Raw genomic sequence first — 24,008 nt, 5'->3', positions numbered from 1 at the left:
GTCAGACATTTTTACCGTAAAAATTTTTACCCGTGAGACGTTTGACCTTTGAGACTTTTTTTACCCGTGAGATCTTTTTTATCCATCAGATTTTTTTACTCGCCAGGCTTTTTTTCCCGTGAGACTATTTTTACCTTGAGGCTCTTTACACATGAGAATTTTTACCCATGAGACTTTTTTACCTGTGAGACTTTTTTACTCGTGAGTCATTTTTACCGTGACAATTTTTACCCTTGAGACTTTTTACCCATGAGGCTTTTTTTACCCATCAAACCTTTTTTACCCAGGAGACTTTTTTAATTGTGAGACATTTTACCTGTGAAACTTATTACCCGTAAGACTTTTTACTCCTCAGACATTTTTTCCCGTGAGACTTTTTTTACCCGTGAGAATATTTACACTTGAGGCATCTGACACATGGGAATTTTTACCCGAAAGACATTTTTACCCATGAGACTTTTCTTAACCGTGATTTTTTCTATCATGGGAATTTCTACTTGTGAGGATTTTTACCCGTAAGACTTTTCTTACCCGTGAGACTTTTTTTACCCGAGTGACTTTTTTTACCTGTGTGACTTTTTACCCACGAGAATTTTTCCACCTCTGAGAGGTTTTTTACCCGTAAGACTTTTCTAACCATGAGACTTTTTTGACACGTCAGAATTTTTAAACGTGATATTTATTTTACCAATGAGGCTTTTTTTTACCTGTGAGACTTTTATACCCGTTAGAGTTTTTACCCATGAGATTTCTTTACCCGTCGGACTTTTTTGACTCATCAGGCTTTTTTTCCCGTGAGACATTTTTTACCTATGGGACTTTTTACCTCTGAGACTTTTAATCCGTGAGATGTTTTTTTACCCGTCAGACTTTTTTTAACTGTGAGACGTTTTTACCCATGACTTCTTTTACCCGTGAGACTTTTTTCACCCATGAGACTTTTTTGACCTGTGAGACTTTTTACCCGTTGAGACTTTTTTTTCCCTTGAGATATTTTACCCTTGAGACTTTTTTTACCCGTCCGATTTTTTTACTCGCCAGGCTTTTTTTTCCCGTGAGGCTTTTTTTACCTGTTAGACTTTTTACCCGAATCTTTTCTTACCCGTGAGACTTTTTTTACCTGTGAGACTTTTTAGCCATGAGAATTTCTCTACCCGTCAGACTTTTTTTTACCCGTGAGACTTTTTACCTGCAAGACTTTTTTACCCGTTAGAGTTTTGACCCATGAGATTTCTTTACCCGTCAGACTTTTTTGACTCATCAGGCTTTTTTTCCCGTGAGACATTTTTTACCTATGGGACTTTTTACCTCTGAGACTTTTTTTACCCGTGAGATGTTTTTTACTCGTGACGCTTCTTACACGTGAGACCTTTTTTACCAGTGAGACTTTTTTTTACCTGTGTGACTTTTTACCCATGACAATTTTTCTCCGGTGAGACTTTTTAAACATGAGACTTTTTTTTGTCTGTCAGACTTTTTTTACACGTCAGACATTTTTACCGTAAAAATTTTTACCCGTGAGACGTTTGACCTTTGAGACTTTTTTTACCCGTGAGATCTTTTTTATCCATCAGATTTTTTTACTCGCCAGGCTTTTTTTCCCGTGAGACTATTTTTACCTTGAGGCTCTTTACACATGAGAATTTTTACCCATGAGACTTTTTTACCTGTGAGACTTTTTTACTCGTGAGTCATTTTTACCGTGACAATTTTTACCCTTGAGACTTTTTACCCATGAGGCTTTTTTTACCCATCAAACCTTTTTTACCCAGGAGACTTTTTTAATTGTGAGACATTTTACCTGTGAAACTTATTACCCGTAAGACTTTTTACTCCTCAGACATTTTTTCCCGTGAGACTTTTTTTACCCGTGAGAATATTTACACTTGAGGCATCTGACACATGGGAATTTTTACCCGAAAGACATTTTTACCCATGAGACTTTTCTTAACCGTGATTTTTTCTATCATGGGAATTTCTACTTGTGAGGATTTTTACCCGTAAGACTTTTCTTACCCGTGAGACTTTTTTTACCCGAGTGACTTTTTTTACCTGTGTGACTTTTTACCCACGAGAATTTTTCCACCTCTGAGAGGTTTTTTACCCGTAAGACTTTTCTAACCATGAGACTTTTTTGACACGTCAGAATTTTTAAACGTGATATTTATTTTACCAATGAGGCTTTTTTTTACCTGTGAGACTTTTATACCCGTTAGAGTTTTTACCCATGAGATTTCTTTACCCGTCAGACTTTTTTGACTCATCAGGCTTTTTTTCCCGTGAGACATTTTTTACCTATGGGACTTTTTACCTCTGAGACTTTTAATCCGTGAGATGTTTTTTTACCCGTCAGACTTTTTTTAACTGTGAGACGTTTTTACCCATGACTTCTTTTACCCGTGAGACTTTTTTCACCCATGAGACTTTTTTGACCTGTGAGACTTTTTACCCGTTGAGACTTTTTTTTCCCTTGAGATATTTTACCCTTGAGACTTTTTTTACCCGTCCGATTTTTTTACTCGCCAGGCTTTTTTTTCCCGTGAGGCTTTTTTTACCCGTGAGACTTTTCTAACCGTGAGACTTTTTTACCTGTTAGACTTTTTACCCGAATCTTTTCTTACCCGTGAGACTTTTTTTACCTGTGAGACTTTTTAGCCATGAGAATTTCTCTACCCGTCAGACTTTTTTTTACCCGTGAGACTTTTTACCTGCAAGACTTTTTTACCCGTTAGAGTTTTGACCCATGAGATTTCTTTACCCGTCAGACTTTTTTGACTCATCAGGCTTTTTTTCCCGTGAGACATTTTTTACCTATGGGACTTTTTACCTCTGAGACTTTTTTTACCCGTGAGATGTTTTTTACTCGTGACGCTTCTTACACGTGAGACCTTTTTTACCAGTGAGACTTTTTTTTACCTGTGTGACTTTTTACCCATGACAATTTTTCTCCGGTGAGACTTTTTAAACATGAGACTTTTTTTTGTCTGTCAGACTTTTTTGACATGTCAGACATTTTTACCGTAAAAATTTTTACCCGTGAGACGTTTGACCTTTGAGACTTTTTTTACCCGTGAGATCTTTTTTATCCATCAGATTTTTTTACTCGCCAGGCTTTTTTTCCCGTGAGACTATTTTTACCTTGAGGCTCTTTACACATGAGAATTTTTACCCATGAGACTTTTTTACCTGTGAGACTTTTTTACTCGTGAGTCATTTTTACCGTGACAATTTTTACCCTTGAGACTTTTTACCCATGAGGCTTTTTTTACCCATCAAACCTTTTTTACCCAGGAGACTTTTTTAATTGTGAGACATTTTACCTGTGAAACTTATTACCCGTAAGACTTTTTACTCCTCAGACATTTTTTCCCGTGAGACTTTTTTTACCCGTGAGAATATTTACACTTGAGGCATCTGACACATGGGAATTTTTACCCGAAAGACATTTTTACCCATGAGACTTTTCTTAACCGTGATTTTTTCTATCATGGGAATTTCTACTTGTGAGGATTTTTACCCGTAAGACTTTTCTTACCCGTGAGACTTTTTTTACCCGAGTGACTTTTTTTACCTGTGTGACTTTTTACCCACGAGAATTTTTCCACCTCTGAGAGGTTTTTTACCCGTAAGACTTTTCTAACCATGAGACTTTTTTGACACGTCAGAATTTTTAAACGTGATATTTATTTTACCAATGAGGCTTTTTTTTACCTGTGAGACTTTTATACCCGTTAGAGTTTTTACCCATGAGATTTCTTTACCCGTCGGACTTTTTTGACTCATCAGGCTTTTTTTCCCGTGAGACATTTTTTACCTATGGGACTTTTTACCTCTGAGACTTTTAATCCGTGAGATGTTTTTTTACCCGTCAGACTTTTTTTAACTGTGAGACGTTTTTACCCATGACTTCTTTTACCCGTGAGACTTTTTTCACCCATGAGACTTTTTTGACCTGTGAGACTTTTTACCCGTTGAGACTTTTTTTTCCCTTGAGATATTTTACCCTTGAGACTTTTTTTACCCGTCCGATTTTTTTACTCGCCAGGCTTTTTTTTCCCGTGAGGCTTTTTTTACCTGTTAGACTTTTTACCCGAATCTTTTCTTACCCGTGAGACTTTTTTTACCTGTGAGACTTTTTAGCCATGAGAATTTCTCTACCCGTCAGACTTTTTTTTACCCGTGAGACTTTTTACCTGCAAGACTTTTTTACCCGTTAGAGTTTTGACCCATGAGATTTCTTTACCCGTCAGACTTTTTTGACTCATCAGGCTTTTTTTCCCGTGAGACATTTTTTACCTATGGGACTTTTTACCTCTGAGACTTTTTTTACCCGTGAGATGTTTTTTACTCGTGACGCTTCTTACACGTGAGACCTTTTTTACCAGTGAGACTTTTTTTTACCTGTGTGACTTTTTACCCATGACAATTTTTCTCCGGTGAGACTTTTTAAACATGAGACTTTTTTTTGTCTGTCAGACTTTTTTTACACGTCAGACATTTTTACCGTAAAAATTTTTACCCGTGAGACGTTTGACCTTTGAGACTTTTTTTACCCGTGAGATCTTTTTTATCCATCAGATTTTTTTACTCGCCAGGCTTTTTTTCCCGTGAGACTATTTTTACCTTGAGGCTCTTTACACATGAGAATTTTTACCCATGAGACTTTTTTACCTGTGAGACTTTTTTACTCGTGAGTCATTTTTACCGTGACAATTTTTACCCTTGAGACTTTTTACCCATGAGGCTTTTTTTACCCATCAAACCTTTTTTACCCAGGAGACTTTTTTAATTGTGAGACATTTTACCTGTGAAACTTATTACCCGTAAGACTTTTTACTCCTCAGACATTTTTTCCCGTGAGACTTTTTTTACCCGTGAGAATATTTACACTTGAGGCATCTGACACATGGGAATTTTTACCCGAAAGACATTTTTACCCATGAGACTTTTCTTAACCGTGATTTTTTCTATCATGGGAATTTCTACTTGTGAGGATTTTTACCCGTAAGACTTTTCTTACCCGTGAGACTTTTTTTACCCGAGTGACTTTTTTTACCTGTGTGACTTTTTACCCACGAGAATTTTTCCACCTCTGAGAGGTTTTTTACCCGTAAGACTTTTCTAACCATGAGACTTTTTTGACACGTCAGAATTTTTAAACGTGATATTTATTTTACCAATGAGGCTTTTTTTTACCTGTGAGACTTTTATACCCGTTAGAGTTTTTACCCATGAGATTTCTTTACCCGTCAGACTTTTTTGACTCATCAGGCTTTTTTTCCCGTGAGACATTTTTTACCTATGGGACTTTTTACCTCTGAGACTTTTAATCCGTGAGATGTTTTTTTACCCGTCAGACTTTTTTTAACTGTGAGACGTTTTTACCCATGACTTCTTTTACCCGTGAGACTTTTTTCACCCATGAGACTTTTTTGACCTGTGAGACTTTTTACCCGTTGAGACTTTTTTTTCCCTTGAGATATTTTACCCTTGAGACTTTTTTTACCCGTCCGATTTTTTTACTCGCCAGGCTTTTTTTTCCCGTGAGGCTTTTTTTACCCGTGAGACTTTTCTAACCGTGAGACTTTTTTACCTGTTAGACTTTTTACCCGAATCTTTTCTTACCCGTGAGACTTTTTTTACCTGTGAGACTTTTTAGCCATGAGAATTTCTCTACCCGTCAGACTTTTTTTTACCCGTGAGACTTTTTACCTGCAAGACTTTTTTACCCGTTAGAGTTTTGACCCATGAGATTTCTTTACCCGTCAGACTTTTTTGACTCATCAGGCTTTTTTTCCCGTGAGACATTTTTTACCTATGGGACTTTTTACCTCTGAGACTTTTTTTACCCGTGAGATGTTTTTTACTCGTGACGCTTCTTACACGTGAGACCTTTTTTACCAGTGAGACTTTTTTTTACCTGTGTGACTTTTTACCCATGACAATTTTTCTCCGGTGAGACTTTTTAAACATGAGACTTTTTTTTGTCTGTCAGACTTTTTTTACACGTCAGACATTTTTACCGTAAAAATTTTTACCCGTGAGACGTTTGACCTTTGAGACTTTTTTTACCCGTGAGATCTTTTTTATCCATCAGATTTTTTTACTCGCCAGGCTTTTTTTCCCGTGAGACTATTTTTACCTTGAGGCTCTTTACACATGAGAATTTTTACCCATGAGACTTTTTTACCTGTGAGACTTTTTTACTCGTGAGTCATTTTTACCGTGACAATTTTTACCCTTGAGACTTTTTACCCATGAGGCTTTTTTTACCCATCAAACCTTTTTTACCCAGGAGACTTTTTTAATTGTGAGACATTTTACCTGTGAAACTTATTACCCGTAAGACTTTTTACTCCTCAGACATTTTTTCCCGTGAGACTTTTTTTACCCGTGAGAATATTTACACTTGAGGCATCTGACACATGGGAATTTTTACCCGAAAGACATTTTTACCCATGAGACTTTTCTTAACCGTGATTTTTTCTATCATGGGAATTTCTACTTGTGAGGATTTTTACCCGTAAGACTTTTCTTACCCGTGAGACTTTTTTTACCCGAGTGACTTTTTTTACCTGTGTGACTTTTTACCCACGAGAATTTTTCCACCTCTGAGAGGTTTTTTACCCGTAAGACTTTTCTAACCATGAGACTTTTTTGACACGTCAGAATTTTTAAACGTGATATTTATTTTACCAATGAGGCTTTTTTTTACCTGTGAGACTTTTATACCCGTTAGAGTTTTTACCCATGAGATTTCTTTACCCGTCAGACTTTTTTGACTCATCAGGCTTTTTTTCCCGTGAGACATTTTTTACCTATGGGACTTTTTACCTCTGAGACTTTTAATCCGTGAGATGTTTTTTTACCCGTCAGACTTTTTTTAACTGTGAGACGTTTTTACCCATGACTTCTTTTACCCGTGAGACTTTTTTCACCCATGAGACTTTTTTGACCTGTGAGACTTTTTACCCGTTGAGACTTTTTTTTCCCTTGAGATATTTTACCCTTGAGACTTTTTTTACCCGTCCGATTTTTTTACTCGCCAGGCTTTTTTTTCCCGTGAGGCTTTTTTTACCTGTTAGACTTTTTACCCGAATCTTTTCTTACCCGTGAGACTTTTTTTACCTGTGAGACTTTTTAGCCATGAGAATTTCTCTACCCGTCAGACTTTTTTTTACCCGTGAGACTTTTTACCTGCAAGACTTTTTTACCCGTTAGAGTTTTTACCCATGAGATTTCTTTACCCGTCAGACTTTTTTGACTCATCAGGCTTTTTTTCCCGTGAGACATTTTTTACCTATGGGACTTTTTACCTCTGAGACTTTTTTTACCCGTGAGATGTTTTTTACTCGTGACGCTTCTTACACGTGAGACCTTTTTTACCAGTGAGACTTTTTTTTACCTGTGTGACTTTTTACCCATGACAATTTTTCTCCGGTGAGACTTTTTAAACATGAGACTTTTTTTTGTCTGTCAGACTTTTTTTACACGTCAGACATTTTTACCGTAAAAATTTTTACCCGTGAGACGTTTGACCTTTGAGACTTTTTTTACCCGTGAGATCTTTTTTATCCATCAGATTTTTTTACTCGCCAGGCTTTTTTTCCCGTGAGACTATTTTTACCTTGAGGCTCTTTACACATGAGAATTTTTACCCATGAGACTTTTTTACCTGTGAGACTTTTTTACTCGTGAGTCATTTTTACCGTGACAATTTTTACCCTTGAGACTTTTTACCCATGAGGCTTTTTTTACCCATCAAACCTTTTTTACCCAGGAGACTTTTTTAATTGTGAGACATTTTACCTGTGAAACTTATTACCCGTAAGACTTTTTACTCCTCAGACATTTTTTCCCGTGAGACTTTTTTTACCCGTGAGAATATTTACACTTGAGGCATCTGACACATGGGAATTTTTACCCGAAAGACATTTTTACCCATGAGACTTTTCTTAACCGTGATTTTTTCTATCATGGGAATTTCTACTTGTGAGGATTTTTACCCGTAAGACTTTTCTTACCCGTGAGACTTTTTTTACCCGAGTGACTTTTTTTACCTGTGTGACTTTTTACCCACGAGAATTTTTCCACCTCTGAGAGGTTTTTTACCCGTAAGACTTTTCTAACCATGAGACTTTTTTGACACGTCAGAATTTTTAAACGTGATATTTATTTTACCAATGAGGCTTTTTTTTACCTGTGAGACTTTTATACCCGTTAGAGTTTTTACCCATGAGATTTCTTTACCCGTCGGACTTTTTTGACTCATCAGGCTTTTTTTCCCGTGAGACATTTTTTACCTATGGGACTTTTTACCTCTGAGACTTTTAATCCGTGAGATGTTTTTTTACCCGTCAGACTTTTTTTAACTGTGAGACCTTTTTACCCATGACTTCTTTTACCCGTGAGACTTTTTTCACCCATGAGACTTTTTTGACCTGTGAGACTTTTTACCCGTTGAGACTTTTTTTTCCCTTGAGATATTTTACCCTTGAGACTTTTTTTACCCGTCCGATTTTTTTACTCGCCAGGCTTTTTTTTCCCGTGAGGCTTTTTTTACCCGTGAGACTTTTCTAACCGTGAGACTTTTTTACCTGTTAGACTTTTTACCCGAATCTTTTCTTACCCGTGAACTTTTTTTACCTGTGAGACTTTTTTTACCTGTGAGACTTTTTACCCGAATCTTTTCTTACCCGTGAGACTTTTTTTACCTGTGAGACTTATTAGCCATGAGAATTTCTCTACCCGTCAGACTTTTTTTTACCCGTGAGACTTTTTACCTGCAAGACTTTTTTACGCGTTAGAGTTTTTACCCATGAGATTTCTTTACCCGTCAGACTTTTTTGACTCATCAGGCTTTTTTTCCCGTGAGACATTTTTTACCTATGGGACTTTTTACCTCTGAGACTTTTTTTACCCGTGAGATGTTTTTTACTCGTGACGCTTCTTACACGTGAGACCTTTTTTACCCGTGAGACTTTTTTTTACCTTTGTAACTTTTTACCCATGACAATTTTTCTACCCGTGAGACTTTTTAAACGTGAGACTTTTTTTTGTCTGTCAGACTTTTTTTACACGTCAGACATTTTTACCGTGACAATTTTTACCCTTGAGACTTTTTACCCATGAGGCTTTTTTTACCCATCAAACCTTTTTTACCCAGGAGACTTTTTTAATTGTGAGACATTTTACCTGTGAAACTTATTACCCGTAAGACTTTTTTTACTCCTCAGACATTTTTTCCCGTGAGACTTTTTTTACCCGTGAGAATATTTACACTTAAGGCATCTGACACATGGGAATTTTTACCCGAAAGACATTTTTACCCATGAGACTTTTCTTAACTGTGATTTTTTCTATCATGGGAATTTCTACTTGTGAGGATTTTTACCCGTAAGACTTTTCTTACCCGAGTGACTTTTTTTACCTGTGTGACTTTTTACCCACGAGAATTTTTCCACCTCTGAGAGGTTTTTTACCCGTAAGACTTTTCTAACCATGAGACTTTTTTGACACGTCAGAATTTTTAAACGTGATATTTATTTTACCAATGAGGCTTTTTTTTACCTGTGAGACTTTTATACCCGTTAGAGTTTTTACCCATGAGATTTCTTTACCCGTCAGACTTTTTTGACTCATCAGGCTTTTTTTCCCGTGAGACATTTTTTACCTATGGGACTTTTTACCTCTGAGACTTTTAATCCGTGAGATGTTTTTTTACCCGTCAGACTTTTTTTAACTGTGAGACGTTTTTACCCATGACTTCTTTTACCCGTGAGACTTTTTTCACCCATGAGACTTTTTTGACCTGTGAGACTTTTTACCCGTTGAGACTTTTTTTCCCTTGAGATATTTTACCCTTGAGACTTTTTTTACCCGTCCGATTTTTTTACTCGCCAGGCTTTTTTTTCCCGTGAGGCTTTTTTTACCCGTGAGACTTTTCTAACCGTGAGACTTTTTTACCTGTTAGACTTTTTACCCGAATCTTTTCTTACCCGTGAGACTTTTTTTACCTGTGAGACTTTTTTTACCTGTGAGACTTTTTACCCAAATCTTTTCTTACCCGTGAGACTTTTTTTACCTGTGAGACTTTTTAGCCATGAGAATTTCTCTACCCGTCAGACTTTTTTTTACCCGTGAGACTTTTTACCTGCAAGCCTTTTTTACGCGTTAGAGTTTTTACCCATGAGATTTCTTTACCCGTCAGACTTTTTTGACTCATCAGGCTTTTTTTCCCGTGAGACATTTTTTACCTATGGGACTTTTTACCTCTGAGACTTTTTTTACCCGTGAGATGTTTTTTACTCGTGACGCTTCTTACACGTGAGACCTTTTTTACCCGTGAGACTTTTTTTACCCGTGAGACTTTTTTTACCCGAGAGACTTTTTTTACCTGTGTGACTTTTTACCCATGAGAATTTTTCCACCTCTGAGAGTTTTTTTACCCGTAAGACTTTTCTAACCATGAGACTTTTTTGACATGTCAGAATTTTTAAACGTGAGATTTATTTTACCAATGAGGCTTTTTTTACCTGTGAGACTTTTATACCCGTTAGAGTTTTTACCCATGAGATTTCTTTACCCGTCGGACTTTTTTGACTCACAGGCTTTTTTTCCCGTGAGACATTTTTTACCTATGGGACTTTTTACCTCTGAGACTTTTAATCCGTGAGATGTTTTTTTACCCGTCAGACTTTTTTTAACTGTGAGATGTTTTTACCCATGACTTCTTTTACCCGTGAGACTTTTTTCACCCATGAGACTTTTTTGACCTGTGAGACTTTTTACCCGTTGAGACTTTTTTTCCCTTGAGATATTTTACCCTTGAGACTTTTTTTACCCGTCCGATTTTTTTACTCGCCAGGCTTTTTTTTCCCGTGAGGCTTTTTTTACCCGTGAGACTTTTCTAACCATGAGACTTTTTTACCTGTTAGACTTTTTACCCGAATCTTTTCTTACCCGTGAGACTTTTTTTACCTGTGAGACTTTTTTTACCTGTGAGACTTTTTACCCAAATCTTTTCTTACCCGTGAGACTTTTTTTACCTGTGAGACTTTTTAGCCATGAGAATTTCTCTACCCGTCAGACTTTTTTTTACCCGTGAGACTTTTTACCTGCAAGACTTTTTTACCCGTTAGAGTTTTTACCCATGAGATTTCTTTACCCGTCAGACTTTTTTGACTCATCAGGCTTTTTTTCCCGTGAGACATTTTTTACCTATGGGACTTTTTACCTCTGAGACTTTTTTTACCCGTGAGATGTTTTTTACTCGTGACGCTTCTTACACGTGAGACCTTTTTTACCCGTGAGACTTTTTTTTACCTGTGTAACTTTTTACCCATGACAATTTTTCTACCCGTGAGACTTTTTAAACGTGAGACTTTTTTTTGTCTGTCAGACTTTTTTTACACGTCAGACATTTTTACCGTGACAATTTTTACCCTTGAGACTTTTTACCCATGAGGCTTTTTTTACCCATCAAACCTTTTTTACCCAGGAGACTTTTTTAATTGTGAGACATTTTACCTGTGAAACTTATTACCCGTAAGACTTTTTTTACTCCTCAGACATTTTTTCCCGTGAGACTTTTTTTACCCGTGAGAATATTTACACTTGAGGCATCTGACACATGGGAATTTTTACCCGAAAGACATTTTTACCCATGAGACTTTTCTTAACCGTGATTTTTTCTATCATGGGAATTTCTACTTGTGAGGATTTTTACCCGTAAGACTTTTCTTACCCGTGAGACTTTTTTTACCCGAGTGACTTTTTTTACCTGTGTGACTTTTTACCCACGAGAATTTTTCCACCTCTGAGAGGTTTTTTACCCGTAAGACTTTTCTAACCATGAGACTTTTTTGACATGTCAGAATTTTTAAACGTGAGATTTCTTTTACCAATGAGGCTTTTTTTACCTGTGAGACTTTTATACCCGTTAGAGTTTTTACCCATGAGATTTCTTTACCCGTCGGACTTTTTTGACTCACAGGCTTTTTTTCCCGTGAGACATTTTTTACCTATGGGACTTTTTACCTCTGAGACTTTTAATCCGTGAAATGTTTTTTTACCCGTCAGACTTTTTTTAACTGTGAGACCTTTTTACCCATGACTTCTTTTACCCGTGAGACTTTTTTCACCCATGAGACTTTTTTGACCTGTGAGACTTTTTACCCGTTGAGACTTTTTTTTCCCTTGAGATATTTTACCCTTGAGACTTTTTTTACCCGTCCGATTTTTTTACTCGCCAGGCTTTTTTTTCCCGTGAGGCTTTTTTTACCCGTGAGACTTTTCTAACCGTGAGACTTTTTTACCTGTTAGACTTTTTACCCGAATCTTTTCTTACCCGTGAGACTTTTTTTACCTGTGAGACTTTTTTTACCTGTGAGACTTTTTACCCAAATCTTTTCTTACCCGTGAGACTTTTTTTACCTGTGAGACTTTTTAGCCATGAGAATTTCTCTACCCGTCAGACTTTTTTTTACCCGTGAGACTTTTTACCTGCAAGACTTTTTTACGCGTTAGAGTTTTTACCCATGAGATTTCTTTACCCGTCAGACTTTTTTGACTCATCAGGCTTTTTTTCCGTGAGACATTTTTTACCTATGGGACTTTTTACCTCTGAGACTTTTTTTACCCGTGAGATGTTTTTTACTCGTGACGCTTCTTACACGTGAGACGTTTTTTACCCGTGAGACTTTTTTTTACCTGTGTAACTTTTTACCCATGACAATTTTTCTACCCGTGAGACTTTTTAAACGTGAGACTTTTTTTTGTCTGTCAGACTTTTTTTACACGTCAGACATTTTTACCGTGACAATTTTTACCCTTGAGACTTTTTACCCATGAGGCTTTTTTTACCCATCAAACCTTTTTTACCCAGGAGACTTTTTTAATTGTGAGACATTTTACCTGTGAAACTTATTACCCGTAAGACTTTTTTTACTCCTCAGACATTTTTTCCCGTGAGACTTTTTTTACCCGTGAGAATATTTACACTTAAGGCATCTGACACATGGGAATTTTTACCCGAAAGACATTTTTACCCATGAGACTTTTCTTAACTGTGATTTTTTCTATCATGGGAATTTCTACTTGTGAGGATTTTTACCCGTAAGACTTTTCTTACCCGAGTGACTTTTTTTACCTGTGTGACTTTTTACCCATGAGAATTTTTCCACCTCTGAGAGGTTTTTTACCCGTAAGACTTTTCTAACCATGAGACTTTTTTGACATGTCAGAATTTTTAAACGTGAGATTTCTTTTACCAATGAGGCTTTTTTTACCTGTGAGACTTTTATACCCGTTAGAGTTTTTACCCATGAGATTTCTTTACCCGTCGGACTTTTTTGACTCACAGGCTTTTTTTCCCGTGAGACATTTTTTACCTATGGGACTTTTTACCTCTGAGACTTTTAATCCGTGAAATGTTTTTTTACCCGTCAGACTTTTTTTAACTGTGAGACCTTTTTACCCATGACTTCTTTTACCCGTGAGACTTTTTTCACCCATGAGACTTTTTTGACCTGTGAGACTTTTTACCCGTTGAGACTTTTTTTTCCCTTGAGATATTTTACCCTTGAGACTTTTTTTACCCGTCCGATTTTTTTACTCGCCAGGCTTTTTTTTCCCGTGAGGCTTTTTTTACCCGTGAGACTTTTCTAACCGTGAGACTTTTTTACCTGTTAGACTTTTTACCCGAATCTTTTCTTACCCGTGAGACTTTTTTTACCTGTGAGACTTTTTTTACCTGTGAGACTTTTTACCCAAATCTTTTCTTACCCGTGAGACTTTTTTTACCTGTGAGACTTTTTAGCCATGAGAATTTCTCTACCCGTCAGACTTTTTTTTACCCGTGAGACTTTTTACCTGCAAGCCTTTTTTACGCGTTAGAGTTTTTACCCATGAGATTTCTTTACCCGTCAGACTTTTTTGACTCATCAGGCTTTTTTTCCCGTGAGACATTTTTTACCTATGGGACTTTTTACCTCTGAGACTTTTTTTACCCGTGAGATGTTTTTTACTCGTGACGCTTCTTACACGTGAGACCTTTTTTACCCGTGAGACTTTTTTTACCCGTGAGACTTTTTTTACCCGAGAGACTTTTTTTACCTGTGTGACTTTTTACCCATGAGAATTTTTCCACCTCTGAGAGTTTTTTTACCCGTAAGACTTTTCTAACCATGAGACTTTTTTGACATGTCAGAATTTTTAAACGTGAGATTTATTTTACCAATGAGGCTTTTTTTACCTGTGAGACTTTTATACCCGTTAGAGTTTTTACCCATGAGATTTCTTTACCCGTCGGACTTTTTTGACTCACAGGCTTTTTTTCCCGTGAGACATTTTTTACCTATGGGACTTTTTACCTCTGAGACTTTTAATCCGTGAGATGTTTTTTTACCCGTCAGACTTTTTTTAACTGTGAGATGTTTTTACCCATGACTTCTTTTACCCGTGAGACTTTTTTCACCGATGAGACTTTTTTGACCTGTGAGACTTTTTACCCGTTGAGACTTTTTTTTCCCTTGAGATATTTTACCCTTGAGACTTTTTTTACCCATCCGATTTTTTTACTCGCCAGGCTTTTTTTTCCCGTGAGGCTTTTTTTACCTGTGAGACTTTTCTAACCGTGAGACTTTTTTACCTGTTAGACTTTTTACCCGAATCTTTTCTTACCCGTGAGACTTTTTTTACCTGTGAGACTTTTTTTACCTGTGAGACTTTTTACCCGAATCTTTTCTTACCCGTGAGACTTTTTTTACCTGTGAGACTTTTTAGCCATGAGAATTTCTCTACCCGTCAGACTTTTTTTTACCCGTGAGACTTTTTACCTGCAAGACTTTTTTACCCGTTAGAGTTTTGACCCATGAGATTTCTTTACCCGTCAGACTTTTTTGACTCATCAGGCTTTTTTTCCGTGAGACATTTTTTACCTATGGGACTTTTTACCTCTGAGACTTTTTTTACCCGTGAGATGTTTTTTACTCGTGACGCTTCTTACACGTGAGACGTTTTTTACCCGTGAGACTTTTTTTTACCTGTGTAACTTTTTACCCATGACAATTTTTCTACCCGTGAGACTTTTTAAACGTGAGACTTTTTTTTGTCTGTCAGACTTTTTTTACACGTCAGACATTTTTACCGTGACAATTTTTACCCTTGAGACTTTTTACCCATGAGGCTTTTTTTACCCATCAAACCTTTTTTACCCAGGAGACTTTTTTAATTGTGAGACATTTTACCTGTGAAACTTATTACCCGTAAGACTTTTTTTACTCCTCAGACATTTTTTCCCGTGAGACTTTTTTTACCCGTGAGAATATTTACACTTAAGGCATCTGACACATGGGAATTTTTACCCGAAAGACATTTTTACCCATGAGACTTTTCTTAACTGTGATTTTTTCTATCATGGGAATTTCTACTTGTGAGGATTTTTACCCGTAAGACTTTTCTTACCCGAGTGACTTTTTTTACCTGTGTGACTTTTTACCCATGAGAATTTTTCCACCTCTGAGAGGTTTTTTACCCGTAAGACTTTTCTAACCATGAGACTTTTTTGACACGTCAGAATTTTTAAACGTGATATTTATTTTACCAATGAGGCTTTTTTTTACCTGTGAGACTTTTATACCCGTTAGAGTTTTTACCCATGAGATTTCTTTACCCGTCAGACTTTTTTGACTCATCAGGCTTTTTTTCCCGTGAGACATTTTTTACCTATGGGACTTTTTACCTCTGAGACTTTTAATCCATGAGATGTTTTTTTACCCGTCAGACTTTTTTTAACTGTGAGACCTTTTTACCCATGACTTCTTTTACCCGTGAGACTTTTTTCACCCATGAGACTTTTTTGACCTGTGAGACTTTTTACCCGTTGAGACTTTTTTTCCCTTGAGATATTTTACCCTTGAGACTTTTTTTACCCGTCCGATTTTTTTACTCGCCAGGCTTTTTTTTCCCGTGAGGCTTTTTTTACCCGTGAGACTTTTCTAACCGTGAGACTTTTTTACCTGTTAGACTTTTTACCCGAATCTTTTCTTACCCGTGAGACTTTTTTTACCTGTGAGACTTTTTTTACCTGTGAGACTTTTTACCCGAATCTTTTATACCTCTGAGACTTTTTTTACCTGTGAGACTTTTTAGCCATGAGAATTTCTCTACCCGTCAGACTTTTTTTTACCCGTGAGACTTTTTACCTGCAAGACTTTTTTACCCGTTAGAGTTTTTACCCATGAGATTTCTTTACCCGTCAGACTTTTTTGACTCATCAGGCTTTTTTTCCCGTGAGACATTTTTTACCTATGGGACTTTTTACCTCTGAGACTTTTTTTACCCGTGAGATGTTTTTTACTCGTGACGCTTCTTACACGTGAGACCTTTTTTACCCGTGAGACTTTTTTTTACCTGTGTAACTTTTTACCCATGACAATTTTTCTACCCGTGAGACTTTTTAAACGTGAGACTTTTTTTTGTCTGTCAGACTTTTTTTACACGTCAGACATTTTTACCGTGACAATTTTTACCCTTGAGACTTTTTACCCATGAGGCTTTTTTTACCCATCAAACCTTTTTTACCCAGGAGACTTTTTTAATTGTGAGACATTTTACCTGTGAAACTTATTACCCGTAAGACTTTTTTTACTCCTCAGACATTTTTTCCCGTGAGACTTTTTTTACCCGTGAGAATATTTACACTTGAGGCATCTGACACATGGGAATTTTTACCCGAAAGACATTTTTACCCATGAGACTTTTCTTAACCGTGATTTTTTCTATCATGGGAATTTCTACTTGTGAGGATTTTTACCCGTAAGACTTTTCTTACCCGTGAGACTTTTTTTACCCGAGTGACTTTTTTTACCTGTGTGACTTTTTACCCACGAGAATTTTTCCACCTCTGAGAGGTTTTTTACCCGTAAGACTTTTCTAACCATGAGACTTTTTTGACATGTCAGAATTTTTAAACGTGAGATTTCTTTTACCAATGAGGCTTTTTTTACCTGTGAGACTTTTATACCCGTTAGAGTTTTTACCCATGAGATTTCTTTACCCGTCGGACTTTTTTGACTCACAGGCTTTTTTTCCCGTGAGACATTTTTTACCTATGGGACTTTTTACCTCTGAGACTTTTAATCCGTGAAATGTTTTTTTACCCGTCAGACTTTTTTTAACTGTGAGACCTTTTTACCCATGACTTCTTTTACCCGTGAGACTTTTTTCACCCATGAGACTTTTTTGACCTGTGAGACTTTTTACCCGTTGAGACTTTTTTTTCCCTTGAGATATTTTACCCTTGAGACTTTTTTTACCCGTCCGATTTTTTTACTCGCCAGGCTTTTTTTTCCCGTGAGGCTTTTTTTACCCGTGAGACTTTTCTAACCGTGAGACTTTTTTACCTGTTAGACTTTTTACCCGAATCTTTTCTTACCCGTGAGACTTTTTTTACCTGTGAGACTTTTTTTACCTGTGAGACTTTTTACCCAAATCTTTTCTTACCCGTGAGACTTTTTTTACCTGTGAGACTTTTTAGCCATGAGAATTTCTCTACCCGTCAGACTTTTTTTTACCCGTGAGACTTTTTACCTGCAAGCCTTTTTTACGCGTTAGAGTTTTTACCCATGAGATTTCTTTACCCGTCAGACTTTTTTGACTCATCAGGCTTTTTTTCCCGTGAGACATTTTTTACCTATGGGACTTTTTACCTCTGAGACTTTTTTTACCCGTGAGATGTTTTTTACTCGTGACGCTTCTTACACGTGAGACCTTTTTTACCCGTGAGACTTTTTTTACCCGTGAGACTTTTTTTACCCGAGAGACTTTTTTTACCTGTGTGACTTTTTACCCATGAGAATTTTTCCACCTCTGAGAGTTTTTTTACCCGTAAGACTTTTCTAACCATGAGACTTTTTTGACATGTCAGAATTTTTAAACGTGAGATTTATTTTACCAATGAGGCTTTTTTTACCTGTGAGACTTTTATACCCGTTAGAGTTTTTACCCATGAGATTTCTTTACCCGTCGGACTTTTTTGACTCACAGGCTTTTTTTCCCGTGAGACATTTTTTACCTATGGGACTTTTTACCTCTGAGACTTTTAATCCGTGAGATGTTTTTTTACCCGTCAGACTTTTTTTAACTGTGAGATGTTTTTACCCATGACTTCTTTTACCCGTGAGACTTTTTTCACCCATGAGACTTTTTTGACCTGTGAGACTTTTTACCCGTTGAGACTTTTTTTTCCCTTGAGATATTTTACCCTTGAGACTTTTTTTACCCATCCGATTTTTTTACTCGCCAGGCTTTTTTTTCCCGTGAGGCTTTTTTTACCTGTGAGACTTTTCTAACCGTGAGACTTTTTTACCTGTTAGACTTTTTACCCGAATCTTTTCTTACCCGTGAGACTTTTTTTACCTGTGAGACTTTTTAGCCATGAGAATTTCTCTACCCGTCAGACTTTTTTTTACCCGTGAGACTTTTTACCTGCAAGACTTTTTTACCCGTTAGAGTTTTGACCCATGAGATTTCTTTACCCGTCAGACTTTTTTGACTCATCAGGCTTTTTTTCCCGTGAGACATTTTTTACCTATGGGACTTTTTACCTCTGAGACTTTTTTTACCCGTGAGATGTTTTTTACTCGTGACGCTTCTTACACGTGAGACCTTTTTTACCCGTGAGACTTTTTTTTACCTGTGTAACTTTTTACCCATGACAATTTTTCTACCCGTGAGACTTTTTAAACGTGAGACTTTTTTTTGTCTGTCAGACTTTTTTTACACGTCAGACATTTTTACCGTGAAAATTTTTACCCGTGAGACGTTTGACCTTTGAGACTTTTTTTACCCGTGAGATCTTTTTTATCCATCAGATTTTTTTACTCGCCAGGCTTTTTTTCCCGTGAGACTATTTTTACCTTGAGGCTCTTTACACATGAGAATTTTTACCCATGAGACTTTTTTACCTGTGAGACTTTTTTACTCGTGAGTCATTTTTACCGTGACAATTTTTACCCTTGAGACTTTTTACCCATGAGGCTTTTTTTACCCATCAAACCTTTTTTACCCAGGAGACTTTTTTAATTGTGAGACATTTTACCTGTGAAACTTATTACCCGTAAGACTTTTTTTACTCCTCAGACATTTTTTCCCGTGAGACTTTTTTTACCCGTGAGAATATTTACACTTGAGGCATCTGACACATGGGAATTTTTACCCGAAAGACATTTTTACCCATGAGACTTTTCTTAACCGTGATTTTTTCTATCATGGGAATTTCTACTTGTGAGGATTTTTACCCGTAAGACTTTTCTTACCCGTGAGACTTTTTTTACCCGAGTGACTTTTTTTACCTGTGTGACTTTTTACCCATGAGAATTTTTCCACCTCTGAGAGGTTTTTTACCCGTAAGACTTTTCTAACCATGAGACTTTTTTGACATGTCAGAATTTTTAAACGTGAGATTTCTTTTACCAATGAGGCTTTTTTTACCTGTGAGACTTTTATACCCGTTAGAGTTTTTACCCATGAGATTTCTTTACCCGTCGGACTTTTTTGACTCACAGGCTTTTTTTCCCGTGAGACATTTTTTACCTATGGGACTTTTTACCTCTGAGACTTTTAATCCGTGAAATGTTTTTTTACCCGTCAGACTTTTTTTAACTGTGAGACCTTTTTACCCATGACTTCTTTTACCCGTGAGACTTTTTTCACCCATGAGACTTTTTTGACCTGTGAGACTTTTTACCCGTTGAGACTTTTTTTTCCCTTGAGATATTTTACCCTTGAGACTTTTTTTACCCGTCCGATTTTTTTACTCGCCAGGCTTTTTTTTCCCGTGAGGCTTTTTTTACCTATGGGACTTTTTACTTCTGAGACTTTTTTTACCCGTGAGATGTTTTTTTACCCGTCAGACTTTTTTTAACTGTGAGACCTTTTTACCCATGACTTCTTTTACCCGTGAGACTTTTTTCACCCATGAGACTTTTCTTACCTGTGAGACTTTTTAGCCATGAGAATTTCTCTACCCGTCAGACTTTTTTTTACCCGTGAGACTTTTTACCTGCAAGACTTTTTTACCCGTTAGAGTTTTGACCCATGAGATTTCTTTACCCGTCAGACTTTTTTGACTCATCAGGCTTTTTTTCCCGTGAGACATTTTTTACCTATGGGACTTTTTACCTCTGAGACTTTTTTTACCCGTGAGATGTTTTTTACTCGTGACGCTTCTTACACGTGAGACCTTTTTTACCCGTGAGACTTTTTTTACCTGTGTAACTTTTTACCCATGACAATTTTTCTACCCGTGAGACTTTTTAAACGTGAGACTTTTTTTTGTCTGTCAGACTTTTTTTACACGTCAGACATTTTTACCGTGAAAATTTTTACCCGTGAGACGTTTGACCTTTGAGATTTTTTTTTACCCGTGAGATCTTTTTTATCCATCAGATTTTTTTACTCGTAAGGCATTTTTTCCCGTGAGACTTCTTTTACCCGTCAGACTTTGTACCTTTGAGATTTCTTTTACCCGTCAGACTTTTTTTGCCCGTCAGACTTTTTTTACCCATGAGACTTTTTTTAGTTGTGATACTACTGTCCCGTGAACTTTTGTGACCCCTGAGACTTTTCTTACCGTGAGACTTTTTTTACCCGAGAGACTTTTTTTACCTGTGTGACTTTTTACCCATGAGAATTTTTCCACCTCTGAGAGTTTTTTTACCCGTAAGACTTTTCTAACCATGAGACTTTTTTGACATGTCAGAATTTTTAAACGTGAGATTTATTTTACCAATGAGGCTTTTTTTACCTGTGAGACTTTTATACCCGTTAGAGTTTTTACCCATGAGATTTCTTTACCCGTCAGACTTTTTTGACTCACAGGCTTTTTTTCCCGTGAGACATTTTTTACCTATGGGACTTTTTACCTCTGAGACTTTTAATCCGTGAGATGTTTTTTTACCCGTCAGACTTTTTTTAACTGTGAGACCTTTTTACCCATGACTTCTTTTACCCGTGAGACTTTTTTCACCCATGAGACTTTTTTGACCTGTGAGACTTTTTACCCGTTGAGACTTTTTTTTCCCTTGAGATATTTTACCTTTGAGACTTTTTTTACCCGTCCGATTTTTTTACTCACCAGGCTTTTTTTTCCCGTGAGACTTTTTTTACCCGTGAGACTTTTCTAACCGTGAGACTTTTTTACCTGTTAGACTTTTTACCCGAATCTTTTCTTACCTTTGAGACTTTTTTTACCTCTGATACTTTTTTTGCCTGTGAGACTTTTTACCCAAATCTTTTATACCTCTGAGACTTTTCTTACCTGTGAGACTTTTTAGCCATGAGAATTCCTCTACCCGTCAGACTTTTTTTTACCCGTGAGACTTTTTACCTGCAAGACTTTTTTACCCGTTAGAGTTTTTACCCATGAGATTTCTTTACCCGTCAGACTTTTTTGACTCATCAGGCTTTTTTTCCCGTGAGACATTTTTTACCTATGGGACTTTTTACCTCTGAGACTTTTTTTACCCTTTAGATGTTTTTTTACCCGTGAGACTTTTTTTAACTGTGAGACCTTTTTACCCATGACTTCTTTTACCCGTGAGAGTTTTTTCACCCGTGAGACTTTTTTTTCCTGTGAGACTTTTTTTACCCATGAGACTTATTTTACCCCTGAGACTTTTTACCTGCGGGACTTTTTTACCCATGAGACTTTTTCTACCTGCTAGACTTTTTACCCGAATCCTTTTTTACCTGTGAGGCTTTTTACCCATGACTTTTTTTACCCGTCAGACTTTTTTCCCGTGAGACATTTTTTACCTATGGGACTTTTTACCTCTGAGACTTTTTAACCGACAGATGTTTTTTTACCCGTGAGACTTTTTTTAACTCTGAGATGTTTTTACCCATGACTTCTTTTACCCGTGAGAGTTTTTTCACCCGTGAGACTTTTTTTACCTGTAATGACTTATTTTACCCCTGAGACTTTTTACATGCGGGACTTTTTTATCCATGACACTTTTCTAACCGTGAAACTTTTCTACCTGCTAGACTTTTTACCCGAATCTTTTTTTACCTCTGAGACTATTTTTACCTCTGAGACATTTTACCCATGAGAATTTCTCTACCCGTGAAACTTTTTTAACATGTGAGACATTTTACCTGCGCGACTTTTTTACCCAAGAGACTTTTTTTACCTGTGAGACTTTTCTACCTGCTAAAATTGTAACGGTTAAAATGACTCACGAGTAAAAAAAGTCTCAAAGGTAAAAATAGTCTCACGGGTAAAAATTCTCATGGGTAAAAAGCCTCAAGGGTAAAAATTCTCATGGGTAAAAAAAGTCTCACGGGTAAAACGTCTGACGGGTAGAAGAAATCTCACAGCTACAAAGTCTCACGGGAAAAAATGCCTTACGAGTAAAAAAATCTGACGGGTAAAAAAAGTGTCAAGGGTAAAAACTCTCATGGGTAAAATATCTCACGGGAAAAAAAAGTCTCACGGGTAAAAAAAGTCTCATGGGTAAAAAGTCTCACAGGTAAAAAAGGTCTCACGGGCACAAAAAGTCTCAAGGGTGAAAAGTCTGATAGGTAAAAAAAGTCTCACAGGTAAAAAAGTCTCACGGGTAAAAAAAGTCTCACACGTAAAAGAAGTCCGACGGGTAGAAAAGCCTCACAGGTAAAAAAAGTCTCATGGGTAAAAAAGTTTATCAGGTAAAAAGTCTCACGGGTAAAAAACCTCTCCCGGGTAGAAAAATTCTCATGGCTAAAAAGTCTCACAGGTAAAAAAAGTCTGACAGGTAAAAAGTCTCACGGGAAAAAAAGCCTGCCGAGTAAAAAAATCTGATGGATAAAATGGTCTTATGGGTAAGAAGTCTCACGGGTAAAAAGTCTAACGGGTAAAAATTTTCATGGTAAAAATGTCTGACAGGCAAAAAAAAGTCTGACAGGTAAAAAAAAGTCTCACAGGTAAAAAAAGTCTCACGGGTGAAAAAAGTCTCACGGGTTAAAAAACATCAGACGGGTAAAAAACAAAGTCTCAGAGGTTAAAAGTCCCATAGGTAAAAAATGTCTCACGGGAAAAAAAGCCTGATGAGTCAAAAAAGTCTGACGGGTAAAGAAATCTCATGGGTAAAAACTCTAACAGGTAAAATAGTCTCACAGGTAAAAAATGTCTCACGGGTAAAATAAATCTCACGTTTAAAAATTCTCGTGTGTAAAAAAAGTCTCATGGTTAGAAAAGTCTTACGGGTAAAAAACCTCTCAGAGGTGGAAAAATTCTCATGGGTAAAAAGTCACACAGGTAAAAAAAGTCTCTCGGGTAAAAAAGTCTCAAGAGTAAAAAAGTCTCGTGGGTAAAAAGTCTTACGGGTAAAAAAGGTCTCACGTGTAAAAAAGGTCTCAAGGGTGAAAAGTCTGATGGGTAAAAAAAAGTCTTTTTTTACGTGTGAGACTTTTTACCCATGAGACTTCTTTTACCCGTGAGACTTTTTTTCCTGTGAGATATTTTACCCATGAGAGTTTTTACCCTTGAGACTTCTTTTACCCGTCAGATTTTTTTACTCGTAAGGCATTTTTTCCCATGAGACTTTGTAGCTGTGAGATTTCTTTTACCCGTCAGACTTTTTACCCGTGAGACTTTTTTTACCCATGAGAATTTTTACCCTTGAGGCTTTTTACCCATGAGAATTTTTACCCGTGAGACTATTTTTACCTGCGAGACTTTTCACCCATGAGACTTTTAACCATGATACTTTTTTTACCTGTGAGACTTGTTTTACCCGTCAGACATTTAACCCGTGACACTACTTACCTCTGAGACTTTTTTTACCTGTGAGATTTTCTTTACCTGAGACTTCTTATGCGTGATAATTTTTCTACCCATGAGATTTTTTGTACCCGTGAGACATTTTTCCCCATGAGACTTTTTACTCTTGAGACTTTTTTTACCCATGAGACTTTTTTTACCCATGAGACTTTTATTACTTGTGATACTACTGTCCCATGAACTT

At 36.9% G+C, this 24,008-nt stretch overlaps 1 long non-coding RNA gene across 2 annotated transcripts in view; it reads left to right on the top strand.

Annotated features, from left to right (window-relative positions):
* The window catches only part of LOC308064143, a 41,314-nt gene extending 18,007 nt beyond the window's left edge, over window positions 1-23,307 (top strand). For both annotated transcript variants that reach the window (XR_013928218.1, XR_013928219.1), the window contains exon 13: window positions 22,947-23,307. This is a non-coding gene — a long non-coding RNA (uncharacterized lncRNA). The remainder of the gene's footprint in view (window positions 1-22,946) is intronic.
* Window positions 23,308-24,008: the final 701 nt, after the last annotated feature.

This window comes from Falco punctatus (genome assembly GCF_963210335.1).
Source record: "Falco punctatus genome assembly, chromosome: 5".
Lineage (NCBI taxonomy): Eukaryota > Metazoa > Chordata > Aves > Falconiformes > Falconidae > Falco > Falco punctatus.
This window is presented reverse-complemented; position numbering and strand designations above follow the sequence as displayed.